Genomic DNA, 19,347 nt, shown 5'->3' with positions numbered 1-19,347 from the left:
AAATCTAAATGTTAGGAAACTATTAAGGCTTGGAGGTTTAGGATGGAGTAAATATTGCTCAGCACTGTGTTCTAGGTTAACTAAATAAACCCAGTCTCTGTGTGGTGATTTGGGTACACAGCTGTTTAGGACTAACAGCAGCATTACTAAAAGATAATTATTAGTAAATATTGATCATCTCTTACAACAAATAGTCCCAGTGCTTGGGAGGCAGAGGCAGGCAGATCTCTATGAATTTGAGGTCAGCCTGATTTACAGAGAGTGTTTCAGGACAGCCAAGGCTACACAGAGAAACCCTGTCTTGAAAAGAAAAAAAAATTTTTTTGACTGGGGTGGGAGGAGTAGTCTTAAAATGGATGTAAAGGGATGAGGTCATTTTGTGGACACAGTTCATAAGCAGCTTATATTTTGCCTTTTATGTAAGCAGAACATGTACTTCCCTTGTCTCAAACTCTCTCTTCAGAGATGTTTGTATAGCTAGCTGGCTTGGAAGATGGAGATAATACCGCCTGCTCTACCCCAGGTAAAGAAAGGCATGACTACGGCTCATGGTTAAAACACCGGCTCTCCTAATTTCAGGCTTCTGTCCTCTAGCACAACCTATTGCATATGCCATCAGTATTGTTTATGCTGTGTGATATTGATTCTCTTCTCCCACCTTGTTGAGACAGAGTCTTTTTCACTGTTTCTGCCAATGTGCAGTGTACTCCAGGCCAGCAGGCCCGTGTGAACCTCCTGGCAATCTTCCTGTCTCTGACACTCATCTTGCCATATGGGTACCGGGATTACAGATGTGAGCTATGACATCTGGGTTTTTGTGAGTTCTGGAATGAAACACAGGTCAGCAGCCTCATGTGACAACTATCCCTCTACTATGGTGCTCTTTATTTCTTAAAAAAAAAAAACAAACCTTCATAACATATATTAGCTATATAAAGTAAGGGGTTTCATTTTGCCATTTCTATACATGTGTAAAACATACTTGATCACAGTCACTCCTTCTATTACTGTATTTTTATTTTACTCTGGTTTTAGTTGACTCGTTTCGATTTCTTTTTTTTTTTTTTTTTTTTTTTGCTGGAGATTTGGAGGCATCTTCTTCTTTTTTTTTTTTCAATGCAGTTTATTCAGGAACCTTGAACAATCCTCGGACCCTGGGGAAAGCCAGCCCACAGCTTAAATAGCCTCTGGGTAGCCAACCCAGGCGTGCCACGGGGGCAATGCAGATAGGTCCACATACATGGAAGCAAACCAGATCCTCAGCCTTAGCCAAATGTGGAATTGTTCGTGACAGAGAGCACTCACCATTGGGAAGGTGGAAGGCGGATCGATTTCTTAAGATGGAAGATGATATAGTTGATTTACAGATTTAATCTAGATTAAATCTAGATTTTTTTATACTAGATTTTATCTAGTATAATACAGATATTTGATTTAATATTATGGACTTACTTCCACATACTTCTTTTTTTTACATTTTTTAAATTTATTATTATTATTTTTTAATTTTTCTTATTAGTTACATTCACATCTTTTTTTTTTTACTTTTAGTAGATTAAGGTTTATTGCGATTTTATTGATGACAGGAGATTTATTTTGTGCTACAATTCCAGCAAGAAAAATAACATATGCTATATCTAGAAAGAAATATTCCTTTTAATATTTATAATGCAGTCAGATTAATAATATTGCATCTTAGATTATTCTCTTTTTAACACAGCAGGTAATATAATTAGGTATGTGTAAGTGATATCTATTTGTAATGTATCTCTGCAAATGCCACAGTATTTTAAAACTACATGAATTGATTGTGTATAGATGAAACATAGCATCATTCAGTGTCTAGTAGACTCATTGTTGGTCTTCTTTTCAGTGTATTATTACAGTATTCATCAGAATTGCTACTCCTACAACCACCTGCCATGTGTTTTATTCTCAGTAGTTCTAGACCTTAAGTCATTCTATATACAATTTTATATCTCAATTCATTAAGCAATTTCTTTCTTTTTTTGTGTGGAATTTTTTTTTAAATTTTTCATCAATTACACTTTATTCATTCTGCATCCCCCCATAAGCCCCTCCCTCCTCCCCTCCCAGTCCCACCCTCCCTCCTCCCTCTGCTTGCATGCCACTCCCCAAGTCCACTAATAGGGGAGGTTCTCCTCTCCTTTCTGATCTTAGTCTGTCAGTTCACATCAAAAGTGGCTGCATTGTCCTCTACTATGCAGCCTGCATTGTCCTCTACTAAGTGGCCTGGTAAGGCTGCTCCCCCCCAGAGGGAGGTGATCAAAGGGCAGGCCAATCAGATTATGTCGGAGGCAGTCCCTCTTCACATTACTATGTAACCCAATTGGACTCTGAACTCCCCTGGGCTACATCTGTGCAGGGGTTCTGGGTTATCTCCATGAATAGTCCTTGGTTGGAGTATGAGTCTCTGGGAAGTTCCCTGTGTTCAAATTTTCTTGTTCTGTTGCTCTCCTTGTGGAGACCCTGTCTTCTCCAGCTCTTACTATTTCCCAGTTCTTACCTAAAATTCCGTTCACCTGCCCAACAGTTGCCCATCAGGCTCAGCATCTGCTTTGATAGTCTGAAGGACAGAGGCTTTCAGAGGCCCTCTGTGGTAGGTTCCTAGGTTGTTTCCTGTTTTCTTCTTCTTCTGATGTCCATCCTCTTTGCCTTTCCGGATGGGGATTGGACATTTTAGTTAGGGTCCTCTCTCTTGCTTAGTTTCTTTAGATGCACAGGTTTTAGTGGGTTTGTCCTATGTTGTATGTCTATATGAGTGAGTATATACCATGTGTGTCTTTTTGCTTCTGGGACAACTCAGGATGATCCTTTCCAGATCCCACCATTTACCTGCAAATTTCATGATTTCCTTTTTTTCATTGCTCAGTAATATTCCATTGTGTAGATGTGCCACAATTTCTGCATCTTCTTATTAGTTACATTCACATACTTCTTAAGTGTATTTCATGGACTGTAACATGTATTTTCTGTTTTACTCAATCCAATATAATTATAAATTTTCTTTGTCATTTTTTCTTTTACCCATTGATTATTTGAAAGCATATTGTAGTTTCAATACAAGTGAAGAGTCACAATGTATCCTTCTGTTAATTATTTCTAGTCTAATTTCATTGTACTCAAAAAAGAACTGGAGAGATGGCTCAGCCATTAAAGGCTAAGCTCCCAACCATAAATACATTTTACATGTTAGTTTATAAAGACATTTTTTTGGTGTCCCATAATATGACATATATTGCAAAATGTTCCATATCCTCTAGAAATAATGTATAATTCTAGTTCAGTATTGTTGCAAATATTGTTTTGTAAATATCAGTTAGCTCAATGTGCTGCCCTCTTATTTTTTGGGTGGTTCTCAGTGACATTGGTATACATGAAATGGTGTTATGCTATGAACCTGAAATAATCCCCCATGCTCATGCATTTCAATACTTGGATTTCCAGTTGGTGGCTCTGTATTGGAGAGAATAGGACCTTTAGAAAACAGAGCTTGGCTTGTCCAAATAAGTCACCAGAAGCCTTTGAAACATATAACCACTGCTGGTTCTGTTTCCTGGTCTACTGCAGGAAGAAGTGAAGTTTTCACTACCATTGCTATGAACTCTGTCTTTCGTGCCACTGGGCTTCACATCTTCTCAAATAACAATCCGATATAAACCATTTCTCCTTACGTTGTTTCTATCAAGTATTAGTTGTAGAGAGGAAGAAAGCAACTAGTCGCAGACATGGGCATCATAGACTTCGGAAGATGTCTCCTCTGATTCTCTTCCTACAGAATTCTTTCTATGGTGGCTTTTTCAGAATCCTGCCTCAGTCTGTTCTTCAGTCCAATATGGCCACTGGTCTTTTCCCGACTTCTCCCACCATGTGCCACACTTGAGAGCTCTTTCTGTAAAGTATCAAGGGCATCATAAAGCTTCTTTGATTTATTGTTTCCATTTTTTCACAAAATGAAGTCAATATACATGTCAGTGTTAACAAAAACTATATTCAAAAAACCTAGATGGCTCAGTGGTAAAGGGGACTAAATGCTCTTAGAGAGGACCAGGGTTTCATAGTCAGCACCCATATCAGGCATCTTACACCATCTATAACTCCATCTCCAGGAGACCCAATGCCCTTTAGCTTCCATGGCCACCTCCATACACAGGCACATAAACTTGTCAGTTTCACACTCATACACATAAATCATTTTTATATTATAATTGTATTTAATTTAATTATATTATAATTTCCAGAGCAATTTTGCATGCCAAGTAGTATTTTTAACATTTTACAAACATGTTTTTTACATGCATCTCATGAAATAGTATAGGCTGAACAGTCCTCGTCTGAAAATGAGAGGTGCCTTAAATGTGAAATATTTTGAGTATGCGTATGCCATTATGAGTGGAAAATTCTACATGACAAGTCAAAGACAAAATAATGGTTCACTAAAACATTTTGGAAAATGACCTTAAGGCTACACAGTGAGTGCTTATGAAACATAAATTAATTTTATGTTTGAATGTAGGTTGGTTCTCCAAGATATCTGTCTGTCTGTATGAAAATTTTCAGTCTCTAACTTGTTGAAATCTGTACCACTTCAAGCCCTAGCTACCAGGTAAGGAATACTCAGCCATCACTAGTATTTCTAATTATGAGTAAACTTGAGTCACAGAGGAGGCAATCACCTTATTAAGGTCTCAGAGGCAGAAAGCAATATAGCCAAGAACCCTACTGGCTGATCTATAACCCTTTCCTTAATTCACAGACATGGGAATTGCCAAACTCTTTCTTTTATTTTTTATTTTTTTATTTTTTTTGTGGTACCAAAAAATATCATTTCTTTTTATTTATTTATTTTATTTTATTTTTTTCTTATCAGTTACATTTTATTAACTCTGTATCCCAGCCGTGTCAAACTCTTCCTTTTAAAGTGTCCATTTTCCCTATGCACTTTCTATTTCTAAGTTCTATTAGCGAAAATGTTTGTCTATTCACTTGTTACAAAGTAATTTATACTCCAGTGATAATGTGATTAACAGTGTACCATTGAAAGTGAGGCATCAGTAGGATTTGGGGGCATACCTCATTAATTCTAGCCCTAAGGAGGCAGAGGCAGGCAGATGCCTGAGTTTGAGGCCAGCCTAGTCTATACAGTGAGTTCCAGAATAGCCAAGGTTACAGAAAAAGACCATGCCCCAGAAAGTTATGTACATGTGTACGGAATCATCAGTGTTGTATAGGACAGACTTAAACAGATTAGTTAACCATACACATAAATTTTAAATAAATAAATTCAAAAAAGGAAGAGAGAGGAGAGAGAGCATGTGTGTGTGCTGTATTTTTAGTTAGAGTTGAGGGCTAATGTTAAGGATGTGGGATATACTTATTGAGAATATTCAAAGTCTAGCCACAGCCAACTCCTTCTCTATTTTGCTATGTTTACAACAGTTTATGATGAAGTAAAAAAACCCTTAGCAGCAGTAATGAGGATATGAAATTTATGAAGAAAGTTACCTTGAACTTTACTTATGGCTATCAGGAAGAAAGCTCTTATACATTTACCTCAGTTATCAGATACAATTTAGAGGGATGGTCAAAATAAAAACTACTAAAATAAAGAAATCCTTTTCACTTCTTAAATCTGCTCAAACTCTTTGAATTGTATGCCTGTTTTGATAGCATGATGATTTTAATAATATACTTATTTCCCTCTCTTCATTTCAAATTACTCTCTAGTTATAGCTGCTTTTTATCAGGCACTTAGTATCTTGTATCAGCTTCAGTTTTAAGGTCTCCTGCAAAGTAAATATTCCACTTGACAGATGAGCAAACAGATGCTCAAAGAAGTCAAAAGGATGTCTTTGTATCACTAAAGCTATAAGCTAAGAGCCAGAATTCCAGGCCAGGTTTTTTTTTCTTTTCTTTTCTCTTCTTTTCTTTTTTTTCTTTTCTTTTTCTTTCTTTTTTTCCCTTCCTTCCTTCCTTCCTTCCTTCCTTCCTTCCTTCCTTCCTTTCTTTTTTTTCCCCTCCAGGTTCCATTGTGTAGCCCTGGCTGTCCTGGACCTCACTCTGTAGACCAGGTTGGCCTCACACTCATAGAGATCTGTCTGCATCTGCCTCCCAAGCATGTGCCACTACCACCTGGCTATTGCCGGATTTATTTGTATTACAAGGCAAGTTTTTTTTTTTTGATGATGTTTTATCCTCAAGGAATTTCAACCATCTCTGAAAATCTTTTATTATTTTTTTTAATATCTCAGGTATACAAATTAATATTAATCAGAATCTTTGGATCACAACACATTTATTTCTTGATCACTTATAGACATCTTTTATTTATTGATCTGGTTTTTATCACAATGCAATAATAACAACAACAATAAAGTAAAATATGATAATGAGATTATAAAAACATAGCCCATTAACCAATAAAAAAAAGAGCAAAGATGGAGGCGTTTTGCTTCTTCAAACTATATAACAAAGTTAAGTAATAAAAAATATGGTATTGATACAAAGCAATCAAATAGAATGGAGAATCAGAAATAAGTGCATATATATAGACATATATATATATTTAACTGAGTCACAAGGGTAGAGAGAATATACAATGAAGAAAAATACTTTCAGAAAATTATGTTGGGATAACTAGAAATTCATATGCAAAGGAATTGCATTTAGAAATTAAAATTGGACCCATTTAGAAAGTTAAAGGAAAATGCTCAAGACAAATGTTGGTGAAGAAGTATAGAAAATGGATTAATCCTGAGGACACAAAGCTAAGTAAAATATTCCAGTCACAGAAAGACAAATGCTATGTCATTCAGTTTATATGAGGCACTGAAAGGAGGTTGTTGCAAAGGGAAGAACTGGTTCCTGCAAGCTGTCCATATGTGTGTGCATACACACACACACACACACACACACACACACACACACATGCTCACACACACACACACTGTAACAAAAAATGTGTGAAGATTGTTAGGTCTCATAGGAAGGTTCTTATTAAGAAAATCACATTGTACTTTATTTTAATGAAATTACCTGCATAACACTTAACATCTTGAAAATAAGCTATGTTTACTCAATAGCTATTCAAAAGGAGACCAACAGAGCCAAAAAAATCTGAGCCCTGGGGGCCCTGAAGAGTCTGATACCCCAACCAAGGACTATACATGGAGAGGGCCTAAATCCCTGGCTCTGATGTAGCCCATAGATTCAGTCTTCAAGTGGGTTTCTAATAATGGGATCAGTGATTTTCTCAGGCATGAACTCAGTGGCAGACTCTCTGATCACACCCCCCCTCCCCCGGGGGTGCAGCCTTACCAGGCCACAGAGGAAGACAATGCAGCTAGTCTTGATGAGACCTGATAGGCTAGGGTCAAATAGAAGGGGAGGATTGGTCCTCCCCTATCATTGGACTAGGGAAGGGGCATAGGGGGAGAAGAAGAGGGAGGGTGGAATTGGGAGGAGATGAGGGAGGGGGCTATAGCTGGGATACAAATTGAATAAATTATTATAAATGATAATAATAAAAATTGTTTTTGAAGATTATTATATAATGACTTTTCTCTTTTTCAGTTACTCCCTTCAAACCCTCCCATTTATCCTACTTGTTCTCTTTCAAATTTATGGACTCTTATTTTCATTAATTGTTATTGCGTTCATGTATGTATGTACATATATATTTCTATGCATAGCCTGCTCAAGTCTGTATAATGATATTTGTATGTATGTTTTCAGAGTTGAACATTTGTATTCGTATAATCAACTGGTGTGCTCTTCCCTGGGAAGTCTAGCTTCTGGTTTCCTCCCCAGTTTCTAAAATAACAACTCGGAGACTTTATTATTTATGAATGAATGCCTAGGTCATAAGCTTTGGCTTGTTTCTCCACTAGCTAGCTCATAACTTATTTTACCCGTTTATTCTAGTCTATGTGTGCCACATGGATGTCTACCACTCCTCAGTCATGCATCCATCTTCCTCAGAGTCTGAGGGCGAATCTTCCAGACTCTCACTCTCTTCCAGAGTTCATCCCTTTACCTGGAACTCTCACCTGCCTATTTCCTGCCTCAGCTAATAGGCCATCAACTTTTGTTGACTGGTGATGTTTCTATACAGTATACTAGAGGTTGTCTTCACAGCGAAGACTATGCTTTCTCCCCCTCTAGGCTTTACTCAGTTACCTGTCATTCTTTGTATGGGGTTAAGAACTCAATGAGCATTTTGCCATTTACTTTGGCATGTCTATTGATGATGCCTTTGTGCAGCTCATGTTTGGGCTCTTTTATCAGCCTCTTTTCAACTGTCATTGCTTTTGCTATGTTTGTTAAAAGTCTGAACATTCCACTTTTGGGCTATATAAATTGTCTCAGAATTGTTTTATAATCAATGCTCTCTATTCTGTTTCATTTAAACATCCCTGAGGTTTGTTTTATCTCCTTCAGCTTTCTTCACATTATCTAGCTCAAAATCTTTCATTTTTTCATCTAGCATTTCTTTGCTGGACTTTACCTTTTTCCCTTCCCTCCCTCCCTCCCTCCCTCCCTCCCTCCCTCCCTCCCTCCCTCCCTCCCTCCTTCTCTTCCTCCTTCCCTCTCTCGCTCCACTTAACTTAAGGTTAGAAAGAATAACTCTTTCCAATGGTTATTTCTCAGCAAATGCTCTAACAAAAGCACTAGAGAGTGACAAGTCTATCTGCTCTCTAATAATCTGTATAAGGTGTGACCCACCACACACTGCTTTTTCAGATTTACACCTAGACTGGCCACTTTCATGCTGACATTGTTAAGAGAGATGGAGGGAGAGAAAGGGGTAGAAGAGAAGGAGGAGGATAAAAAGGAGGAGGAGGGGAAGGGAAAAAGGGGGTAGGAGGACAGACAGAAAAAAATGACTTTATTTTTAGCTTGACTCTAAGCAAAGACAGAATAAGCACAATGTTCATGACGCTGATGTCTGTGTGAGGAACAACATTACTAAGTTGTTTGAAATTTTGTTGATGTTTCTCTTAAAACAAAAGCTATAGGTTCGATGCATGTAAGAAAAATTCCTAAAGTCAATTCTTTCTTTTTTTCTTTCTTTCTCTTTCTTTCTTTCTTTCTTTCTTTCTTTCTTTCTTTCTTTCTTTCTTTCTTTCTTTCTTTCTTTCTTTCTTTCTTGTTGTAGTGACCAGGGAAGTGTGCTATTGATCTTATAATAGAAATAATGACTTCAACCAGGTTTTCTAAGAAAATTAATGACTGCCTGAAGTTAATGGCCTTCAGTCAATCTGCCAGTCAGCCATTAATCCTCAGGAAATGCCCTGGGCCTTGATCATTATTGCGTAAATAATACAAAAGTGGGTAGAGTTCTCTTGTCAGATGGGAAACATACATTGCCCTTGTTCTTTATGACAACAAGAAAAACACATTAGAGTGGAAAAAAACCCATAAGAACTTTGCTACTAATGCAAATAAATAGTCTTGTTTAAACAAAAATTATTAAGCAAAATATTAAACTTGAACTCTGTATGTTTGAGTAAGGAATAATGGAAGACTTCTAGATGGCTGTAGTTAGAGTTAGGAGGGAAGTAAAATGCGGAGCCAAATATCGAATGAATACAATGCAATTACTGTCATATTAGATATTTCAAATTAAAATCAGGGTTAAATAAACACAGAATTGACTACTTTAATGGCTGCAAACAAAAGATAGTCCTAAAATTTACCTTTAAAATTAGGACCTTATAGACCAACAAAGTATCTTAAGTAACTACAATTTAAAAGATTTCAAATAAATATTATGATGAATAGGGATATTTTTCTTATCTTGGGATATCAAAGGATTTTTATAGTCCTTTTCATGGGTTATTTTGCAGACTGAGATCTTCAAGAAGGCAAATAGTGAAATGAAAAACACGTGCGGGAAATTAGTACCGTGGTTGCCCTCGACTGCCAAAGTGGCTGCTACTAAGCTTGGAACAGTATTGGAGTTCTTAGCTTTCAGTAGAGATACACTTGCTGTGTATCATCCCAAGCCACGAGTTCCAGTGTGGAGCATCACCATGAGTAAATCCTCCGTAAGCATTCACTAAACAGTAACTGCTCATTCACCCCACGTGCTCTTCATGTATCTGGGAGATTAGATTTCATATTGGATGTACGTTGTGTTTTCTTCTTTATTTTCTGGTTGTTTTTACACATAAAAGATTTCCATTTCTGGTCTCTAGAATTGGAATTTTTGAGAGGTCTTGAAGATACCCATTGGTAAAAGCATTCATTCATGTTTTTGTTCTACAAGTGCTACACATTTAATTTTTCTATTTCTTGCAGCTCTGCATTTTCTTTTTGAATTCTAAAGAATTCAGCCACATCGTGATTGGGCTTAGTCAGGGTGTGTGGTGGGAAGTGTGGGCTCCAGTTTTATCTTTTCCTAAATGACTACAATCATTACAATACTATTTCCTAAGGAGCCCATCTTGTCTTCATAGATACGTGGTGCTACCTCAGTTACATTCTACGTTTCCACACACACGGATTTATTTACATACTTTTTATTGGTGTATATGTGTGTGTGTGTGTGTGTGTGTGTGTGTGTGTGTTTATTCATGTGGCGTGTTTTGGTGTGCAGTAAATGCTCGATTGCCTTCCTCTTCTACACAAGTAGCTTTTCATGACAAGCAATGGTATAGTTACTGACAAGCAATCCAGTTTGATTATAAATCATAATTAAAAATTTGTTTTGAGTCACCACAGGAATAAAATGAAAATGGTATTTTAAAAATAAATGTTACTTGTTAGGTAATTTTATGCATTTTTCCTATGCAGATTTCTTTCTAGATCCAGAAAAACCTTTTATTTGTGTGTACTTTTGGAAAATCAATTATATTTTGGTTATCTGAGAGAATGTCTGCCATTCCATTTGCTGTATTTTGTTTTGAAATGCACCTCATAAAAGCTTAATCCCTTGCTAGTTCTACTTTTACCCTTTAAAAAATTTTTTTTGATGATAGTGTTTTCTAATGAGTGACATTTAAAAATAATTTTATATCTTTCTTACTTAGTGAATTACTTTATAATTACTCATTAGTTTAGATATCCTAAATAAAGTATTTTTAGTTAGTCTTAAAACTTTTTATTGGTTCTTTGTTAATTTCACATCATGCCCCCCGATTCTATTCATTCCCCCTCTCCTTTTAAACACCCTCCACCCTTGCAACCCCCCCAACAGGGAGAAGAAATCTCATTGTGGAAGCTGCAGTGTGTCGCAGTGTGCCCCACAGTGCACCCTCTTGCTCACACTTCACTTGCAAATGTTCATCGTAATGACTCACTGGTCTGGTATGACACCTCTGGTTTCCGGGACTCTGTCTATACTGGAACCTCACTGGAACTCCCCTTAGATATCCTGTTGTTGATCTGCGTAATGGAGATCCTGTAGTTGTGTAGAACCAGCCCCTTCATGCACCCTGGCAGTTCATGGATGGGCTGGATGTTGGCGTGGGATAATCCAAAGCCCTGGATCTGGGCCCCAGAGGTGTCTGAGCTGGTCATACCACTGGCTCTCCTGCTCTTATTAAACCCTTGGGACCAGCGCACCAGCAGTCCCCACCATAAGGGCCAGCTCCACCCTGCTGCCCAGCCACGGTGCAGGGCACCATCTCCCGAACGTTGCAGCCACCGAGGATCAGTTCTCCCACTCTCACGACCCTGGGGCCAGCTCTACTCCTGCCTTAGATGTCTAAGGACAAGGGAAGGTGGAGGGTGTCTCTCCCTCCTCTGTGTCACTGCCCAGCAGACAAGAGGCAGGTCAAGCCCTGACATTCAGGTCCAGCTCTACGGTGTTGTTGAGGTGAGGTCTGTTCTCCTTCTCTCAGACCCACAAGGGGCCAGCTCTCCAGCCTGCCGCTGATGCTGCGGACAAAAGGGAGGGGAAGAGGGGGGGCGTTTCACCAGCACCACCACATAGCAGTCAAGAGGCATGACTGGCTCTCTCAGACTCATGTCCTCAGGCTAGCTCACCTGCAACCGGCGCATCTGGGGACAGCTCTGTCGCGACGCTGAGGTGGGGTGCAGGGCCTGCTTTCCTGAGTGCTCCAGCTGGTGAGGAGCAGGGACATCTCTCCTACTCTCATGACCCCAGGACCAGGTCTCTCACCTGCTGTAGATGGTGAGGAGCAAGGCATTGGAGGGGAGGGGGAGGAAAGAGGGGACTCTCTCCCTTGTCCGTGCCATCACCCAGTATGGAAGCCAGGACTTCCATGCTTGTATCCCCAGGGACTGACTCATTCGGAACTCCTGGAACGTGTGGGGCCTGCTCTCCCAAGTTCTGCAGATGGCTTCGGGCAGGGTCGGCATTCCTGCTCTCACCCCCCGGTGTCAGGTCTCTCAAGATGACCAGGTGAAGAGAAGGGGTCAGTTCTGCACAGCACTCAGGTATCAACATGTCTCTGGGCAATAGCCCAGATCAGTTACACCCACCGGGCCTTTGGTGATAACAGACCGCTGCTACTGACGGGCCATGGACCCGGATGTGACCCCCAATGGCAGCACAGGCCAGGACTCCACCGTGGCCCCCAGTGGCATCACTGGCTTCTCACATCAGGCTGCTCCTCACTGCCCTCGAGTCTGCAGTTCTGCCTCTCTTCCTTGTACCCACATCCTTCTGTTTCTCTTTCTCTCCCATTTCTCCACCTCTTAACTCGCCCCTCTTGGTGGTGCCCGGAGTCTCTGAGTGTCTGGAGTCATGTCAGGAGTGTCTCAGGAATAGTTTGCCCTGCTCATGCTTTAGGACACCAGGCAGGAATCCTCTCGGGCAGTGTCTCCCCTCCCCAACTCCCCAACCCACACACCCACCCATTTCCTATCCAGGCCCCATGGTGCTGGTCTGGTGGTCATCTCAGACTCACCCCTTGCTTGACCCACATGATAGACCCCATGTGAGGGTCGTCTGTTTTGGGCCCTCAGTCCCAGGCGGGGTTCTTCTAGTCTCAGGCTCCCTGTCCTAGAAGCTGTTGGGACATTCTCAGCACCAGACTGGTGGTGGTCTCAGGCTCACTTCTGGTTTTTTTATTTTTTTCAACATTATTAGTTACATAGTTTTACTTTCACGTACACTAATTTTTTTTTATTTTATTTTTTTCTTATCAGTTACATTTTATTAACTCTGTATCCCAGCCGTATCCTGCTCCCTCATTCCCTCCCAATCCCACCCTCCCTCCCTCATCTCCACCCTGCCCCTTTCCAAGTCCACTGATAGCGGAGGACCTCCTCCCCTTTCATCTGACCCTGTTTTATCAGGTATCTTCACGACTGGCTGCAAAGCCCTCCTCTGTGGCCTAACAGGACTGCTCCTCCCTTGGGGGGTGGGGAGGTCAAAGAGCCAGTCATTGAGTTCCTGTTAGAAATAGTCCTTGTTCCCCTCACTTTGGGAAACCAATTGGTTACTGAGCTACCACAGGCTACATCTAAGCAGAGGTTCTAGGTGATATCCGTACATGGTCCTTGGTTGAATACACCTAAAAAAGATAATCAAGAGATCGGACATGGGGTAAGATTATCAATCCTCATTTAGAAAGACAGATGGGATGTGCATTGAACGTATGACAGGAGTCTACTGAGCGCATCTGAAAGACTCTAACTAGCAGTGTTTTCAAAGCAGATACAAAGACTCATGACCAAACCTTCGGCAGAGTACAGGGAATCATATGAAAGAAGGGGAGTTAGTATGATGGGGAAAGGATAGGAGCTCCACAAGGACCAAATATATCTGGGCACAGGGTCTTTTCTGACACTTCTGTTTTTTTTCAAGGGGATGTTAGGTCACTAATCATCGGGGTGTTCACGGGTCCGAACACTGAGCATAGAGATAGCCTCTTTCCTCTCTGTCATCTACTGACGCTCACGTGACACAGCGGCCACACCTGCAATGCCTAGGACGGTATCTTTAGAGTTTTAAAAATATAGTGCTTCTATTTAGGGTGTGGTTCTGGAATACTATTCAAATACCTGTGTACTACCCAGCAATTAAAAACAAAGAAATCATGAAATTTGCAGGCAAATGGTGGGATTTAGAAAAGATCATCCTGAGTGAGGTATCCCAGAAGCAGAAAGACACACTTATATACTCACTTATATAAGTATATATTAGACATATAGTATAGGATAAACATATTAAAATCTGTACACCTAAAGAAGCTAAGCAAGAAGGAGGACCTTCTGTAAGATGATCAATCCTCATTCAGAAAGGCAAATGGCATGGACATGGGAAGAGAGAGAAAACAGGCAACAGGACAGGAGCCTACCACAGAGGGCCAATGGAAGACTCTACCCAGCAGTATATCAAAGCAGATGCTGAGACTCATAACCAAACTTTCGGCAGAGTTCAGGGAATCTTATGAAAGAAGGGGGATATAGAAAGACCTAGAGAGGACAGGAACTCCACAAAAAGCAAGAGAACCAAGACATCTGGGGCACAGGGGTCTTTTCTGAGACTGATATTCCAACGAAGGACCATACATGGAGACAACCTAGAACCTCTGCACAGATGCAGCCCATCGCAGCTCAGTATCCAAGTGGGTTCCCTAGTAATGGGAACAGGGACTGTCTATGACATGAACTCAGGGGCTGGCTCTTTGATCACCTCTCCCTGAGGAGGGGAGCAGCCTTATCAGACCACAGAGGAAGACAATGCATCCAGTCCTGATGAGACCTGATAGGTGGGATTGGGAGGAAATAAGGGAGGGGGGTACAGCTGGGATACAAAGTGAATAAATTGTAATTAATAAAAAATAAATTAATAATAAATGCCTGTGTGTTCCTAACACAGCAGTATTAAGACATGAGTGGATTGTGTCGACTCTACTCTTTAAACACGTGCATGCCTACATGAGTTTACATGCAGCTTGTGCACGCAGGTGCCCCCAGGGGCCAGCTCTCCCAGGTACTCCCCTGGGACTGGGGGCAGAGGTTGTGAGCCCCTTGATGTGAGTGCTGGGAACAGAACCTTGGTCTTTTTCAGGAATAGCAAGTACACTTAATCTCTGAGCCATCTCTCCAGTTCCAGGACCCTACTATTTTAACAGAGGGGTCCGCTGATGAACTGACAGTTAGATGAATTATTGGGAAGTGACAGCAGCTGTGGAAGGTGGGACAGAGCTGGAGGAAGGTCACTGTAGGTGTTCTGCTGAGGGTATATTTTTTCTTTGGTATCCCTGTCTCTCTCTGGAATCTGAATGGAAAAAACTTCCTTCTTTTGATTTTCTCAGTTATTTTGTCACAATAATAATAAAAAATAACTAACACATTTTGTGCAACACATAGATAATTTATTTTCTGATTAAAAAATTATTTTATTTTTTTTCTGGGAAAAACAGACAAAACAAAACAGAACATAGCTCTGCACAGACACACACATATACACTAGGTATGCATTCTACTTCTGAGTTACATTCTGAGCCTTTTAATTGTTTTAAATTGTTTTCTCTTGCATTCTTATATTAGAAAAATTTTCTGTAGAGGGGCCATTTGTCCCAGCACACAGAAGAGGATGAGCCAGGGTGGATTGGTGGAGGGGGGGGCTCCTTTTGTTCTGAGGAGAAGGGGAAAAGGGTTAGGGGTAAAAGGTAGGGAGGGTGGGGCTGGAAGGGGAGGAGGGAGGGGGCTACGATTTAGATGTAAAGTGAATAAATAAATAAATTTAGGTTAGTTCCATTTCGAATACTAAAGGAACAATACCCAGTAAGTATCTTTTCTTTGTTCTGGCTTTTTAGTAGAGATCTCAGGGTTACCTCTTAAATAGTACACTGGATTTAGGGTTTCAATAACTGTATCTTGTTAATATAAGAAAAAAAATCCTTATTTATTGACCAAGCTGATATATATGTATATGTGTGTGTGTACATTTATAACATTGCATTTCATATCTAATCCACTGAGATTAATAGAGACATATAATGTGTTTTGATCATATGCACCCCCCCCATTCTCCCAAGACCACAGACCCATCCCTCTGCCCCATAATAGTTTTAAATGTGCTTTGGAGTTTGTTTTATAATTCAAACATTTACTTGCATTTTGCCCCAGTATCCCGAAATGAGATTTGTCTGTGTTTTTATGATTGTGCTACCTTATTTGTTTTATGTATCAATGCTATATATATATATATCTATATATATATATTGTAATAACATTTTTGGAATTGTCTTCTGCACTTGTAAAAATGCAAGTAGCATTCTATTTTCTAGTCTTTGAATGTCTGGCTGGATGCTTTCATGAAACCATCTGTACATGTTAGCTTTTTTTTTTTAAGGCTAATTCTCTATTTCTGCTATTAAAATTGCTACCATTGCTTTGGTAAGTTCTTTGTTTTCGAAAGTTTTTGTTGGAGTTTGTGGTAGAAAAAAATGATTCTTATGTCCTTATCCTGTGAGCCTATGAATGTGCTAGACTACAGGACAAAGGAGATTTTGCAGACGTGATGATGGCTAAGGATGTTGAGTGAGTGAGATTATCCTAGAGCATCTTATTCACATGACCAGAAAGATGGAGGGCAAGAACGCTTCAACCTGTTCCTGCAGATAGACATGGCCAAGACTCAAGACACACCAGTGGCTACGAGAGGATGGTATGGCTCTCAGTTGTTATTGTGGAAGAAGACAGAGACAGCAACAAAGAAATTTATACACACGCTGTACAATGAGCAAATTTCTCCTTCGGAAATTTCTGAGAGGAAAGCTGCCTATTGGTATCATGATATTTGGTTAGTGATATCCATGCTAGATTTCTAATGCATAGAACAATAAAATGATGAATTTTTGTTGTCTTAAGAGTTTATAGCAATGTTTTGAAGTATTTATTTTATTTTTACTATTTATTTACTTTATGTCCTGATTACAGCTTCCCCTTCCTCCTCCCCTCCCCGTCCCTTTCTCTTACTTCACCCCTTCCACCATCTACCTCTTCTTCCCTTCTTAGAAAAGAAGAAGCCTTTCATGGATATCAATCAGCCTTGACATATCAAGTTGCAGTAGGGTTAGGCACCTCTTCTATTGAGGGCAGACAAAGCAGCCTAGTTAGGTGAAAGGGATCCAAATTCACGCAATGTAGTCAGAGACAGCATTAGGAGTTCCACATAAAGATTCAGCTGCAGAGGGCCTAGGTGAGTCCCATGCATGCTCTCTGGTTGGCAGTTCAGGCTCTATGAGCCCCTATGGGTTCAAGTTAGTTGATTCTGTAAGTTTTCTTGTGCTGTCCTTGATCCCTCTGGCTCAATTCTTCCTGTCCTTCCACAGGATTCTCCACCCTCCACTTAATGTTTGACTCTGGGTCTCTGTATCAGTTTCCATCAGTTGCTGGGTGAAGCCTCTCTGATGACTGTTATACTAGGCTCCTATCTTCAGGTACAGCAGAATATCATTAACAATGTCAGAGGTGGGCTCTCTTTCATGGCATGGGCCTCAAGCTGAGCCCATCACTCAGTCTCCGCTCCATTTTTATTCCTGCACATCTTCAAAGCTTTTTGTCATCTGCACATTTTTCCATTTTGGATATTTGTGTTAATTCACATATACTGCCAGAAAAAGCGTCTCTGATATAGGCTTAGCAAGGCACTGTCCTATGTGTATAGCAGTGTGTCATTTTAGGGGTCATTTTATTGCTATATTCCTTTAGCAGAATAATAGTAGGTTTTCCCCCTAGGTTCATGGCCTATCTAGTCTCAGGTTCTTAGCCACTTTAGCAGTTTTAGGCATGGGTTTCATCTAATGGAGTGAAAAACTGATCAGGATCTGGTTAGTTAATCCCCCCCAACATTGTTGCCACAGTTGTATGTCTGAAAGGCAGGTGGTGCCTAGCTCTGGTAGTGTGGAGAGTACCTACTCTACTCTAGTGACATGAGTGCTAGCCATTAGGGGTGAAGCTTCCAGTTAAGTAACTAGGTCAACTCCTCTGTGTTTGATGGCACAATTAAGTGTTGTCTTCAGCAGTAAGGCCTTATGATCTGGCTTTCCAGAGCATCAACAACCTTGGCAATAGTCTGTGATGTTTAGAGTTTTATGTGGAACTTGTCTGGCCCAAGACTTAACAAGATGTAATCCGTTCCTGGCATTAGGAGGTTTTACTTAGTGGCATAAAGTGCCCCGTAGGGGTGGTATCTCTCCTATTATTTGGTGACCCTATTTAAATTTCTTTCATACATGTACATATTTTATGAAGCATGTAGAGTAACTGGTAAGTTTTTCTTTGTTTTTTTTTTTTTTTCAAATGGCCTTAGGGTTAGTTGCCCTCCCTATTCACATCTTTTACACTTTGTTTCCACCCTTCTTGTTATTCACACTTTGTAGTCTACTTTCTCCCATGTTTTTATTCACAATACTATATTCTGGTTTATCCTCCTTGGAAAGTCTTCCCCCTGGTTCTTTACAGAATATCTAAACTCTGTGATTATTCAGATTGTAGCATACATTTTAAATGCTTAATGTATAAAAAAATTACAATATTTGTCTTTTTGGGTCTGGGTTATCTTAAAAAACAGAATGTTTTTTTTCTTTCTAGCTACACACACTTACCTGCAAATCTCACAATTCCATTTTGTAGTAATATTTTGAATAGTATTCCATTGTGTAAATGCACTACATTTTCATTATTCATTTATCAGTTGATAGACATCTGGGCTGTTTCCAGTCTTTGGCTATAATTGATACAGCAGCAACTGATGGGAATAAGCCCTGTGGGTATATGCCCAAGAGTGGTATACCTGGATTTTGAAGTAGAGCTAATCTCAGTTTCTTGAGGAACCTCCACACAGATACAAGCTTGTGCTCTCACTCACAATGAATAAGTGTCTCCTTTCCACGGGACTTCACCAGTCTCGTCGCTTGTGGTATTGATCTTTGCCATTCTGACTAGGATAAGATGGAAGTGAAGAGTAGTTTTGATTTGCATTTTTTTGATGGCTAAGCATGATGAACAGTTCTTTAAGTGACCTCAGATGCTTATGTTTCATCTTTTGAGAGCTCTTTTTAGTCCTTTACTCCACTTTCAAATTGGGTTATTTGTTTTTCTGATGTTCAGTTTTTAAAAATGTCTTCTTATATCCTAGATATCAATCCCCTATCAGATGTATATTTGGCAAAAAAAAGGCATTTCCCATTCGGTGGGCTTTGATTGGATGCTGGTATCCTTGGCCATTCAAGAGCTCTTCTGCTTCCATTTACCAACTGTTGTTCTTAGTATCCATGCTATTGGTGTCCTGCTAAGAAACTTCTTCGCTGTGCCAGTGAGTTCAAGATCATTACCCACTTTTTTTTCCTACCAGATTCACACTCTAAGTTTGATTCCTGTGACTCAACTTTTGGA

At 39.9% G+C, this 19,347-nt stretch overlaps 1 non-coding gene across 1 annotated transcript; it reads right to left on the bottom strand.

Annotated features, from left to right (window-relative positions):
- Nucleotides 1–13,803: 13,803 nt before the first annotated feature.
- Nucleotides 13,804–13,932, bottom strand: LOC132653862 (small nucleolar RNA SNORA17). The gene has a single exon (XR_009591701.1). It is a non-coding gene; the product is annotated as a small nucleolar RNA SNORA17 (small nucleolar RNA).
- Nucleotides 13,933–19,347: the final 5,415 nt, after the last annotated feature.

Source organism: Meriones unguiculatus, chromosome 4, assembly GCF_030254825.1.
Source record: "Meriones unguiculatus strain TT.TT164.6M chromosome 4, Bangor_MerUng_6.1, whole genome shotgun sequence".
Taxonomy (NCBI): domain Eukaryota; kingdom Metazoa; phylum Chordata; class Mammalia; order Rodentia; family Muridae; genus Meriones; species Meriones unguiculatus.
The sequence above is the reverse complement of the archived record's forward strand: the minus strand, read 5'-3'. Positions and strand labels throughout refer to the sequence as shown.